Source organism: Camarhynchus parvulus, chromosome 26 (genome assembly GCF_901933205.1).
Source record: "Camarhynchus parvulus chromosome 26, STF_HiC, whole genome shotgun sequence".
In the NCBI taxonomy this organism is placed as follows: Eukaryota; Metazoa; Chordata; class Aves; order Passeriformes; family Thraupidae; genus Camarhynchus; species Camarhynchus parvulus.
The window spans coordinates 1,865,909-1,879,921 of record NC_044596.1 but is presented as its reverse complement, the minus strand read 5'-3'; positions in this window follow the sequence as shown (position 1 = coordinate 1,879,921).

Genomic DNA, 14,013 nt, shown 5'->3' with positions numbered 1-14,013 from the left:
GGGGCTGCAGCAGGGGATGGTGACAGCGGTGAGGCCATGTGTGGGTGACAGCCACCACATCCGAGCATGAAGAGACCAGCAGGATCTGCTCCCCAGGGCCGGAAACCCTGCTGGGGCTGCAGGAGATGCTGAGGGGTTTCCTTGGAGCTGAGAGCTGATGCCAAGAGGGGAGAGCTGGGATCAGTGACCTGCTGGAGGAGATGGGGAAGAGCTGGGAAGCAGCTGGAGTTGGGGACAGCAGTGACAGCCCCAAGATAGTATCAGATCTGCACCAGCACATGCGTGTCACAGGTCTTGTCACCTTCAGTGTGCCTCAGCAACAGCAGCAGATAAACGCCTGAAAGTGCTGAAGGTGACAGGTTGGGGAGGGAGGGCTCTGCATTAGAAATCAGCCATCCTCCCCAAATAACCCCTTTCTCCCCAGAACACTGAGACATTACCCCCGTTTTTCATCACAAGCTGTTCTGGGAGCCTCACAGCTCCCACGGAGGGAGGACACCAGGGTGGACACCAAGGGGCAGGGTGGGTGACGCCAGCACCGGGGGTGACTCACGGGGACCCCGTGGCAGCACATGAGGCCCTTTCACACCGGCTGAGGCCACGGGCTGCTCATGTCCCACACACTCATTGCCCTCTGCTTTAAAGGGACAGGAAAAGTGTCATATGCTGGGTCATGGGACAAGCTGTGGGGCAGGGACAGAAGGAGAGCAGGACAGAGGGACGGCAGGATGGACGGACGGGTTAATATTAATCCGCCTCATGCATGACAGAGGGCGAGAGCAGCATCCGCCTCCTTTTTTTTTGGCAGGGAAGTGGCTTTTGCCCCTCCTCCCTTCCCAAACCTGCCGAAATCCCTGAGTCACGGGGCAGAAACGGGGCTGGTGGCAGAGGTGACAGAGGTGGCAGCTGTTCCGTGCCCACGCTGTAACCAGAGAAACTGGGGGAGGCAAAATTTAGGGTGGCTGTCCTTCTCCCTGTTGCAAACTGGGACCAACAGCACTGTCACCACTGTGGTGCTGTGCAGGAATTGCCCCTCTCCCCCCACAGGCACTGCCAGCCAAGGGGGCAAGGTGACATGAGGCTGTGGGGCTTCCTGGGCATCCCAGGGTGCCAACATCTGCTGGCCCCAGCACAGAGCATGCAGGGCTGGGTGCAAGGCAGGGCAGGATGGGCCCTGTTCCAAAGGGACTGGAGCAGCCACCAGCACCACCCTCACACAGCCACATCTCCACTGCGGGCAAGGCTGGAGCATCCCCCAATTCTCCTGCTTCAGCAATTCCCTCTCTTCCCACCCCCCATGGGAGTGAGAGCACATCTCCACCAATCCCTCATTTCAGGAGGCTTTTTCCAGCCAGCCAGCCCCAAAGCAGGGATAAAACCTGGGGCATATCCAAAGGGCCTGGAGCAGCCAAAGGTGGCAGCTGTTCCGTGCCCATGCTGTAGCCAGAAAAACTGGGGGAGGCAAAATTTAGGGTGGCTGTCCCTAAAGGGGACTGGAGCAGCCACCAGCACCACCCTCACACAGCCACATCTCCAGTGGCCAAGGCTGGAGCATCCCCCAATTCTCCTGCTTCAGCAATTCCCTCTCTTCCCACCCCCCATGGGAGTGAGAGCACATCTCCACCAATCCCTCATTTCAGGAGGCTTTTTCCAGCCAGCCAGCCCCAAAGTAGGGATAAAACCTGGGGCATATCCAATCCCCCCAGCTGCATCCTAGGAGCAGCCTCTGTGGAGAAAGTTATTTCCAGCAGGAAAATGTTGCAAGGTCTTAATCAGTTCCTTCCCGGTGATTCACCAGAGGGTCAGGATGCTCTCCCGCAGTCTCCTGGGTGCTGCAGCTGAGCCAGGAGCCCAGCAGCCCGATCCAAGCTGCAGCCATGTGTGCCCAGGCTGGAAATCCCCGTGGGAAGGTCCCGAGCCAGTTCCTTCAGGAGTGGAGGAATGTGGCTTGGAAGGCACTTCCCCCCCAGCCCGCTGCCGGCGGGGGGGGCTCAGGATGTCGTGATGAGGCTGGAGCCTTCATCCCACAGCAAATCCCCCGCTTCCCCTCCTCCAGCCACCCCTCCCGTGCTGCCCCCTCCACACGGGGACACTGGAACATCAATAGGGACACTGAAACACCCATGGGGACACTGGAACATTCATGGGGACACTGAAACACCCTAGGGGACACTGGAATGCCCCTGGGGACACTGAAACATTCATGGGGACACTGGAACACCCATGGGGACACTGGAACACCCCTGGGGGACACTGAAACATTCATGGGGACACTGGAACATCAATAGGGACACTGGAACACCCCTGGGGACACTGGAATATCCATGGGGACACTGAAACATCTATGGGGACACTGGAGCACCCATGGGGACACTGGAACATCAATAGGGACACTGGAACATCCATGGGGACACTGAAACATCTATGGGGACACTGGAGCACCCATGGGGACACTGGAACATCAATAGGGACACTGGAACATCCATGGGGACACTGAAACACCCCTGGGGACACTGGAGCACCCCTGGGGACACTGGAACATCCATGGGGACACTGAAACACCCCTGGGGACACTGGAGCACCCCTGGGGACACTGGAACACCCTAGGGGACACTGAAACATCCTAGCCAGCTCCCATCAGGGGGGGATCTCAGGGTTCCCTGGCAGCAGCCCCCTCCCCACAGGAGCAGAGCCCTGGCTGATGCAGGTCAGGGAATTCAGCCAGGCTGGGAGCGAGGGAACCGCAGGGTCAGGCTGCGTCCGGCGCCTGCGGAGAAAGTCCCTGCTCAGAGTTATCATAACCCAGGCTCCTCCACCACAGAGGCTCTCAGGAGACCTCCCACCACCCCAGCACGTGCTCGGGGGTCCTGAGGCCCTGATAAAGCCCAGCCTGGGGTCAGAGAGGGGCGCCCATGTCAGGGGGGTGCCAGGAGGGACCAAGCACGGGTGACGGCCCTGTGTGGGTCACTGGCATGTCCCCAGTGCTCGTGGCTGTGGCTGAGTCACATCAGGCTCCAGCTCCACTCCTGCCTCCACTGAGGAATGCGGCAGGGCCAGAGCCAAAAAGCTTCCAAACCTTCCCAGGCAGCTGCTCACGGGCACCCGCAGGGGCTGGGGGACACACAGGGCAGGAGGTGCCACCAGCTGCGGGCTCAGGGTGGCAGCAGGACAATGCCCACCCTGGGGCAATGCCCATGTGCCCATGCTCTGGGGGACTCCCCAGCACCCCCAGCACACCCTGAACAAGGGTGCTGGGGGGCCACAGTGCCCAGCGTGCCCCCTTCCCTGCTGGGCATCACCCAGAGCCCACAGTGCAGTGCGGGGGCAGCCCTGGCTCAGCCAAGAGGGTCCTGACCCATGGCCAGGGGTCCAGGGGCTGTGCCAGGAGCAGCTGGGCACACGTGGGGGCAGCTTGGGAATGCCCCAGGGAAGCCAGGCCCCAGCACCACCTGGGGGCTTCCTGTCTGTCACCATGGCCAGGAACAAGGTGACATCCAAACCCAGACCGTGTGATGCGCTGTCCCTGACCTCAGCACGTGTCCCAGGAACTAAACCCCAGTTTAACCCCCCAAACTGGGAATGTGACCCCCACACACGCCCAGCTGCAGGCTGATGGGGTGACAGCCCTGTGCCACCCGCCGGCACGGGGCTGGGGCGGCTCTTTGGAGCGGCAGAGCCCGGAGCCAGAACAGAGGAGCTGTTTGTGCTCCCGCCGAGGCCGCTTGTTTATCGGCAGCCGGAGCTGTTTACATCAGCCCTGGCCGCGGGCTCCGCACGGACACCCAGACGCGGGGCCGGCCCCGGCTGCTCCCGCGGTCCCCAGGTGCCGGCGGGGCTCTGCTGGGAAGGAGGGGAAGCAGCGATGAGGCTGAGGCTGAGTCACGGCCTTATCTTGCTCCACACCCCTCAGCAGGATCCGGAACTGCTGAGCTCCTTCCCCTGCTTGCCCCCATCCTTGAAAGCTGCAGGACCCCCAGCGCTAAGGGACATCTGTTGTATTGCACTGAATAGTTTATTTAGTTGTTACACGGAAATCTTACAGACATCCTTGCCAGCCAAAGGGACACCTTGGGGGACAAGGACTCCTCTCGATGGGCACCATGGGGCTTATGCCCATCATCTGCTGGAGGGGTCAAAGATGGACAGCCAAGGAGAGGGACAAAGATGGACAGAGAGACAAGGAGGGGGATAGAGATGGACAGACAGACAAGGAGGGGGACAAAGATGGACAGACAAGGAGGGTGACAAAGATGGACAGAGAGACAAGGAGGGGGACAAAGATGGACAGACAGACAAGGAGGGGGACAAAGATGGACAGACAAGGAGGGGGACAAAGATGGACAGACAGAGGATTGGACAGACCCCTGGCAGTGTGTAATCTCCATCATCCCATTCCCTGATCCCCGAAGGGCAGCTGGGGGTTAATGGGGACAGGGGGGGCAGCAGTGCCTTGCTTGCTGGAGAAGGAGCCCTCGCCTCCCAAAAGGAAGCAGCTCCTGCCAGGAATTCGAGGCATTACTCAGCTGGCGGCCATGGATCAGCTGTTTGGCTGCTTGGAGCCTGTTTTTCATTAGCAGCAGCGATTTTAGCACCGTGGAGCTGCCTCCTCCCTCCTGCCAACAGCTCCAGGACGGCCCTGGAGAGCAGGAGCCCTACCTGGCAGGTGGGATGCCACGGCAGGTCAGGGATGCCAGGAGTGGTTTAGCCCTGACGAGCCTTGGCTGTGGGAGCTCTCAGTGGCTCACCTGAATCCAGCCCTTTCCCATGGCAGGGATGAAGTTCAGGAGGGTTTTTGGAGGGATGGTGGTTCTGAGGAAGCTGGTTGTTGCTCCACACCCAGATTAATCCTTTTCCCATCAGAGGACGAAGTTCAGGAAGGTTTTTGGAGGGATGGTGGTTCTGAGGAAGTTGGTTGTTGCTCCACACCCAGATTGGATTCATCCCTTTCCCATCAGAGGGATGAAGTTCAGGAAGGTTTTTGGAGGAATGGAACTCGTAGGGGAGCCATCAGTGGCTCCACACCTGGATCCATCCCTTTCCCAACACAGGGATGAAGTCCAAGCTGGATTTTGAAGAGATGGAGCTCCTGGGGGAGCTGCCAGGACACACATGCTGCCCCCTCAGCTATGCTGGCAGCCCTGGCTCAGGCCAAGTGGTTCATTCTGGGCTGAAAATGGGAGATTTTGAATTTGCAAAGGCTGGTGGGGGGAGGGTGGTGGTAAGGGGGTGAAGAGGTGTTTGGGGGCTCACAAAGCTCTCTCCAGCTTGGGAAGGGTCAGGAACCCACTCAGCTTTATTAAAACCATCTTTTCACCTCCGAAAAGCCAAATAAATGTGATACAAATTCAGACTCCATCCCCCTGCTCCCAGGCAGCCCAGGTACCATGGGAAGGGATGCACGAGGATGGAGCAGGGACAGAGCTGAGCCGGCATCTCCCGGCACAAACCCCGCAGCTCCTGCGGCTCCCACGCTCCCGGCCAGAGCTGATGCTAAATCCGGCCTTTCCCATCTCCCTCACAGCTGGACACGGAGCTCCCGTCCCCATCTCAGTGGCCTCATCTTCACTCCCTGGGGACATTCCCCATTCTCTTCCCCCTGCTCATCACAATTCCAGCCCGTGCCAGAATGGAGCTGAGCAGCTCGCAGGAATGGGGTGAAACGGCTCCGGCTGCTTGTGTGTGATTGGAGACTCAAATTTTGGTGGCTTGCTGCTTCCTCCAAGAAAACAAATGGTCCTTCCAGCAGGTGAGCTGCTTCCCTGCTCGTCCAAGGATCAAAAGCTCCGTCCAGCCCTGGGTGGTGTCGGTGCTGTGGTTGCAAAGGGGCTGCTGAAAAGTTCTGCTCATGCAAAACTGGTAAGAAATGGGGTCCCACAGCAGTGTGGAGGGGGCTGCAGTGATGTTTAGGAGAAATGGGGTCCCACAGCAGTGTGGAGGGGGCTGCAGTGATGTTTAGGAGAAATGGGGTCCCACAGTAGTGTGGAGGGGGCTGCAGCGATGTTTAGGGCAGTGATAACCAGGGTCACCCTGCTCCAGGCCGAGAGCAGCGCGTGTGCCCGGAGGCCGCTCTTGCACCTACGCCAAGAGCATTGGATCATCCCTGGGACACACAAACAACCTTCAGGCACCACCAGAAAAACACAGGCTGATGCATCTTGGCATGTGCTGCTGCGCCTCCACCCATCATCCCGCCCGGCAGCCCCGCAGCCCCCGGCAGAACAGAACGTCTCCTCTGGCCCCTCAGGATCCTCGGAGCAGCTGCCACACCAGCGTGGTGCCCAGAGAGGCCGAGAGCACAAAAACATCACAAAAAACCTGCCTGGGCTCTTGTGTCCCCCAATGCTCAGGGGAGCCTCAGCTGGACCCTGAGTATGGGGCATCACCCACGTGCTGGCAGGGGCAGGATGCAGGAGTGGGGTCAGGCTGCTGAGGGCATCCAAGCCTTGGAGAGTCAGCAGCTCCCAGAACTATTCCTCACACCCAGAGGAATGTAATGAATCAAGGATCCCCAAGGACCTTGCAAAGGTTCAAGTTTAGGGCCTGAGATGAGCCAGACAAGTCCCAGCTGAACGAGGAGAGTGTGAGGCAGAGCCAAGCCACCCCAAACCCAATTGCAGCCAGGGGAAGGGGCTCCACAGTGCTCCCCTGCCCAGCACTGCTGCAGAGTCAATCTGAGCTGCCACCCCCACTTCAGCACTCATAATTAAGGATAATCCATCAGAATTTCATCCCGTGGCTGCTGCTGCCACATCTGGAAGCCGGTGTGGGCTGCAGGATTTCCAAGGAACCACAGGAGTTTTCCATCCTCTTTTCATTAGCGTGTGGTTCCCGCCCCAGAGCTCCAAGCAGGGCCAGCAGCCCCACACTCAGCCAGGGACCTCGGGCCTGAGAGGTCCCCAGGCAACCCTGGGCTATTAAAATTCATGATGTCCCTGTGCCTGGGCTGTGCCACCCCCCTGGGGACAGCTCAGCTCCTGCTGGAGGTGGTGGCACAGCAATGGGGACCTGGATCGTGTCAGTGAGTGATCCTGCTTCCCAAAACACAGCCCCAGGATGGCACTCCAGCCAAATCCTGCTTCCCAAAACACAGCCCCAGGATGGCACTCCAGCCAAATCCTGCTTCCCAAAACACAGCCCCAGGATGGCACTCATGGGAATTGCTCCGTGTCCTCCGAGGCTGTGCCACCCAGCAGGGCTGAGGCTCCACAGCCTCTCCCCACAGACTGTCCCTGTCACCCCTCCCTCGGGAGCAGCCCCTGCCACCCGACAGGTGGGACCAAACCCCCGGACAAAGCAGCTCCTGACTCTCAGGCCCGGCCACCGGCCATGTCCCTGCTGCTGTCCCCGTGTCCCCGCTGGTGCAGCCGCAGCTGCCCGGCCACATCTGGGGCTGATTTTCAGCGCGGAGCCGCCGGGAGGCTGAAACCGCGCTGGGAGCCCGAGGGCTGCCTCAGGATGTGGCGGCTTGACCGGGAGGAAAGTGGGGCTGGAGGGGCAGGGGGCCCGGAGCTGCCCCCGCCACCGGCCAGAACCGGCTGCGGCCCTGGGGACGCGATTACGCCGAGCCCGAGGCATGTCCTGCGGCCAGCCCAGCGCTCCATGACCTCACCACCACGTGCCTGCGACCAGGAAGGAAAAGAGGAAATTCTACTTTTTTTTTTTTCAAGAATAACTCTTGCCTGAGCTTTTCCTGGGGGTGAGAGTGTGACCCGTGGCCAGCACCACTCACCTTTTCCACGAGAGCATCACTCTGGGGTGATGGGCGAGGCTCCCAGCCCACACACATCCCAGGATGAGGGGATGGACACAAAGAGATGCAATCCATCTCCCCAGATGTCCCTCAGCCTTGTCATGGGAGGGGTTGTCACCCACGGGTCACCCACTGCACATCCTGGGTGCCTGTGGAGAACTTGAGTCCTTCACTGGGAAATTTGGGCAGAGGAAGTCGTGCCAGGCTCATAAAGACATCGAAACCCTCTGTGGTTTCCACATGGGTCACATCCTCCTTGTCCCACCCCTGTGTGACATGTCCCCAGGGCTCAGAGCCACTGGTTGGATCCCCGTCCCTCCTCAGGGGCTGGAGCCACCAGAATGCAGGAAGGGAAATGGGAATTAAAAATAATGAAGGTATTTAGAAGGGCACAGGCCTGGAATGGAGCCCACCCGAGCTCCAACTCTAGGGCTGGATCCCACCTCCAGCCCCAGGATATAAATACGGGTTCCAAAGGTTCCACCTGGCTGCAGCAGAGGCCAGGATGGGATTTGGAGCAGAGACCCCTGGGTTATCCCAAGCAGCTGTGAAAAAGCAGGACAGGAGCTTTTCACTCCCTGGGAAAAGCCCAAACCACCCGAGCTGCTGGTTGCTGCTGCCCAGTGCCAGCTCTCCTGGCCAGGACAGCCCAGGGTGGTTTGGCTTCACATCAGCCCTTCCCTGGCAGCCCTTCTGTGCCCCTGAGGTACCTGATCCCACAGCAGCACCTCCACCTTGGCATGAGGAAAACCAAGCCAAATCCCAGGAAAGCAGGAGACATTGGCAGCAGGATCACCCCAGGATACAGATTGAAATAAGAACAAATTTAATCCATACCCAGGAGCTGATGAGCTGATGGCTCCTCCACGTGCAGGGAATGAGCAGGACCTGAGCTCATTGCAATGGAGAGATGGATGACAGTTGGGATTAGGATTGGGATAAGAACCCAACAGCCCTCCCTTCACGCCTTCAAACCTTTCTGCTGAGCCAGGGGGGCAATTTTGCCCTCCCTGGTATCAGGATTAATTCTGGCTTTCAGCTTCTTTTTCCCACCTCTGTTGAGGTTGGGACTGAAGGCACTTGAGATGATAATTCATGTTCAGACTCAGGTGTTCATTGTTTCTTATCTATGTTACAGTCTCACAACTGTAACATAGATAAAAAGTTCTGCAGCCTCACTAACAAGGCACAAAAATGGCCAACAATCTCCTGTTACAAGGTCTTTTAAGGCTATACTATCCAATTAGGAAATGACACCTAAATTATTTTTACTTTTAACCCAATAGCTAATCACTCAAAGTTGGCAAATGCAGACTTTTCTGTCCAATTACAAAATACCACCCAAACCCATGGAGAAGAAAGTGAAGAAGAAGGTGAAGAAGGAGCAGCCAGCACCCTAAAACCTCCATCTTGCCCCATATATATTGCTATATTCCAAAACCTTGAACTCTAAGTTTTCCACCCTTCTGACACACCTCTATTCAAACTCCACACCCACAATCCCAGTTCTATCAATCAATTTTGGAAGCTTCTCCACAGCCTCAGGTCAATGCAGTGTTCTCTTGGGGGTCATATCAGTTTCTCTGGGGCTGGATTGAAGGCACTTGAGATGATAGTTCATGTTCAGACTCAGGTGTTCATTATTTCTTGTCAGTAGAACAGTCTCACTACTGTGAGCTCGGCAGCTTTTCATGAGAAGGCACAAAAGGGCCAACAATCTCTTGTTACAAGGTCTTTTAAGGCTAAACTGTCCAATTAAGAACTGACACCTAAATTATTTTCAGTTTTAACCCAATAACTGATCCCAAGGAGCCCACAATGTGGTCTTTTCTGCCCAATTACAAAATGCCACCCAAACCCATGGAGAAGAAGGTGAAGAACAACCAGCCACCACCCTAAAACCTCCATCTTGCCCCATATATATTGCTATATTCCAAACCCTTAAACTCTAATTTTCCCACCCTGTGATATCACACACTTCTATTCAAACTCCACACCCACAATCCCAGTTCTGTCATTCCATTTTGGAAGCTTCTCCACAGCCTCAAGTCAATGCAGTGTTCTCCTGGGGGTCAGTGCCTGTCAGCACAGAAAGTCTGGAATTCTCAGCATCGAGAACTCCAACAGACTGACCTTTGGCAGCTGGATCCTCTCAGCTCCCAGGGACCAGCAGGGGCAGGATCCAGCTGGGCATCACACGAGTATTTGTGCCTTGGACAAGGAAAATCAGATCCAGTGGGATGAATTTGGCCTTCCCCAGGAAGGGGCTGGATTTGGAGGGGTCCAGGCAGGTGCATCACGTGCCAGAGTCACAGCCCACCCTCACAGCCCCCTCACAGCCCCAGGATGCTGCTTTTGGGTTGTTTCCCCCAATCTTCACACATTCCAGCTGGGCTGGGAATGTTTGGCTGAAGGAGGACCTGCCAGGGGCCTCAGAACCTTCTGGTCTCCTGTCCTCCACCATGAGGGGAGACCCATGGAACCTCCCCAGGGAGGAGCAGCACTGGGTACCCCAATCCCAAAGCACCTTCATTAATGGGGCACCCTCATTAATGGGACACCCCCATTAATGGGACACCCCAATCTCAGGGGATCCTCATTAATGGGAGACTCCAATCTTAGGGCAGCTTCATTAATGGGGCACCTTCATTAATGGGACACCTTCATTAATGAGGCACCCTCATTAATGCGACACCCTCATTAATGGGACACCCCAATCTCAGAGCAACTTCATTAATGGAGAACCCCAATCTTACGCATCCTCATTAACAGGACACCCCAATCTCAGGGCATCCTCATTAATGGGACACCCCAATCTCAGGGCACCTTCCTTAATTGGGGACCCTCATTAATGGGACACCCCAATCTCAGGGCATCCTGATTAATGGGACACCCAAATCTTAGGGCACCCTCATTAATGGGACACCCCAGTTTCAGGGAGAGCCATGGAACCTGCCTGGGGAGGAGCAGCACTGGGTACCCCAATCCCAAAGCACCTTCGTTAATGGGGCGCCCTCATTAATGGGATGTGGGAAATGGATTTGTAGAGAATTCTCAAAGCTTGACAGAAGGCTCAGAGTGTGCATCTGTATGCAAACCTTGAGATAAGAAATTCTGACTTTGAAATGCCAAGAAACACTTATAAGGTATTATAATTAAGAAATAGTTGGCTTCTAATTGTAATGGCATGAATTATAACATGTGTATTGCCTCACCCTTCACAGGAGACTAAAAATGGATTAAAAGTTTTTAAAATGCCTCTCAGTTGCCCCATCTCTGGGTCAAAAAAGGGTATAATCTGACAATGGGACATCCACATTAATGAGGCATCTCTTCCTTGGGGTGCCCCCATCTTTAAGGCACCCCCATTAAAGGGACATCCGTGTTTTTAGGGGCATCCCACCTCCATGGCACCCTCATTAAGAGGGACCCTCATTAATGGGACAGCACCATTAATTGGGGACCTTTGCTTCTGGGCTATCCTGTGTCCTTATTAATGGGGTGTCCTTATTAATGGGGTGCCCTTATTAATGGGGTTCCCTCATCTCTGGGGCACCCTCATTAATGGGGCAGCCACGTTAATTGTGGACCCTCACTTCTGGGGTGTCCCTTTGTCTCCAAAACACCCTCATTAATGGGGCACCCCCATCTCTGGGCACCCCCATTAACCAGGCACCCTTATTAATAGGGCAGCCTGATTGTGGGACCCCTCCCAGGACACCCCCCCTCCCCTGGCATCCCCCCCCGTTTTTGGCAGCCCCCCGAGTGCTGCACCCCCAGAGAGCATCCCATGGGAATGGGCACCCCAAAGGCAGACAGAGCTGTGCAAGGCGTGGGGGGCACCCATCACCTCTCTGCCCCCCCATTCTGTGAGCTCCAGGCTTGACTCTGTGCTTGCAGACCCAGCTGGGGTTTGGCAAAAAAAAAAAAGGAGGAAAAATTGAGTTTTCCTCCTCTGTAAGAACGAAACTGGGGGAAGGAGAAGCGGCTCCGGGTCCTGGAGCTGTTGCTGGACTTTCCTCCCTGGGGGAGGATTTTATTCAGCTGATACAAACGATATCTGGGGCTTTTTTGATTCTGGTTTCCTCCCGGCAACGGGTGGAGATGAGTCAGAAATTCAAAATAAAGATAAATAAGTTTAAAAATAAAGGGAAGCAGAGGCACAACTCCCATCCCACTTGTAAATAAGTGCCGGAGCTGCTGGATGGAGCTGCAGAGGCTGGCGGCAGGGCAGGAACGAGGGCTGGGCGGTGTCCCAGGACAGCTCGGGGGCATTTTGGGTGCTCGGTGATGCCGGGCTGCATCCCCGCTCCCCGCGGGCCGCGCCGAGCGCGCTCCTCCAGGGGAATGCCCTGCCTGGATTATCGTTAATAATCCAGGATTTTGGACCCTGGAGCTGCAGTTTGGCAGCGTGCCGGGTTTGCTCGGGCTGGAAAGGAGCCGGCTCTTCCCGGGATTCAGCGAGGTTTAACCCCTGCGTGTCCCCCGGCGTTCCAACGGCACCGGACACTTCCAGCCCCTGGCGGGTGGTCCCGGCAGGGATTTGGGAGCAGCCAGCATGGCTTGGCCAGACACCCCGCCCGGCGCTGCTCCTCATCCTCACCGCCACCACAAACCCCATCCAAACCCCGCCGTCCCCGGGGGACTCTGCCGAGTGACCCCGGGGCCGCCTCCACCGCTGGATCCCCAGCCAACATCTGGGCAGCGCCTCTCGCAGCTTCCTAATTAAGGGATTCATTAAAACACCTCCCTCCCGCGGGGGTGGTGGTGCGGGGGCCGTGCGCCACCTCCAGTGACGCTTTTGCAGCCCCAAAATTCCCACCACGGCCGTCGGCGCTGGATTTTGGCAGCAGCAGCCGCTTACTCAGCCTGGAAGCGAGCCGGCTCTTCCCGGGGCAGAGCCCTCGCCCCTCCGGCCGGCCGGGCTCGGGCTCAAATCCATCCCTCCAGCTCTGATCCATCCCTCTGGTTCAAATCTATCCCTCCGGCTCAGATCCATCCCTCCAGCTCTGATCCATCGCCCCAGTTCAAATCTATCCCTCCGGCTCAAATCCATCCCTCCAGCTCAAATCCATCGCCCCAGCTCAGATCCATCCCTCCAGCTCAAATCCATCCCTCCAGCTCAAATCCATCTCTCCTTCTCAAATCCATCCCTCCAGCTCAAATCCATCCCTCCAGCTCAAATCCATCCCTCCTGTTCAAATCCATCCCTCCTGTTCAAATCCATCCCTCCAGCTCAGATCCATCCCTCCAGCTCAAATCCATCCCTCCTGCTCAAATCCATCCCTCCAGCTCAATCATCCCTGGTTCAAATCTATCCCCCGGCTCAGATCATCATATCCCCCAGCTCAGATCCATCCCTCCAGCTCAAATCCATCCCTCCAGATCCATCCTCCTTCTCAAATCCATCCCTCCAGCTCAAATCCATCCCTCCAGCTCAAATCCATCCCTCCTGCTCAGATCCATCCCTCCAGCTCAGATCCATCCCTCCAGCTCAGATCCATCCTTCCTGCTCAAATCCATCCCTCCAGCTCAGATCCATCCCTCCAGCTCAGATCCACCCCTCCAGCTCAAATCCACCCCTCTGGCTCAGATCCACCTTCCCGGAGCCCCTTCCCTGCCGTGGGTGCCCCCTGGTGCTGCTGGGCTCCCCTGGGCACCTGCGATTCCCGATTCCAGCGGTGGAGCCGGGTGGATCCCGCTCCTCCCTAAAGCAATGGGATGTTGTCGGAGAATTAAATGCAAAAGAGGGGGGGAAATCAGCAAAATAACAAAAGAAAACAGCTCTAAGGGTGATGGCAGGGATGGTGCTGCATGGAGCATCCGTAGGGATGGGGTCTGGGATGCCGTGGGGAAAGGATCTCCTGTCCCTCTGCCCCATAAACCTGGTCCTTGTAAATCCACCCCCGTGGGAGCTAGAAACAGGTTGCATTTTATTTTATTTTATTTATTTTATTTTATTTTATTTTATTTATTTTATTCTAATCTATTCTATTTCACTTTAATTAAATTAGTTAATTAAATTTAATTTCACTTTTTTTCTCCTTTATTTCATTATATTTGGTTTATTTTATTTTATCTATTAAATTTATTTTCATTATGTTAATTTATTTTATTTATTTCATTTTATTTACCTATTTGCTTTTTTATTTGGTATACTTAATTTTATCCTTCTTCATTTCATTTCATTTCATTTCATTTCATTTCATTTCATTTATTTTATTTAAAAGGCAGCAATTGCTCAATTTCAGCCTCTGGATCCA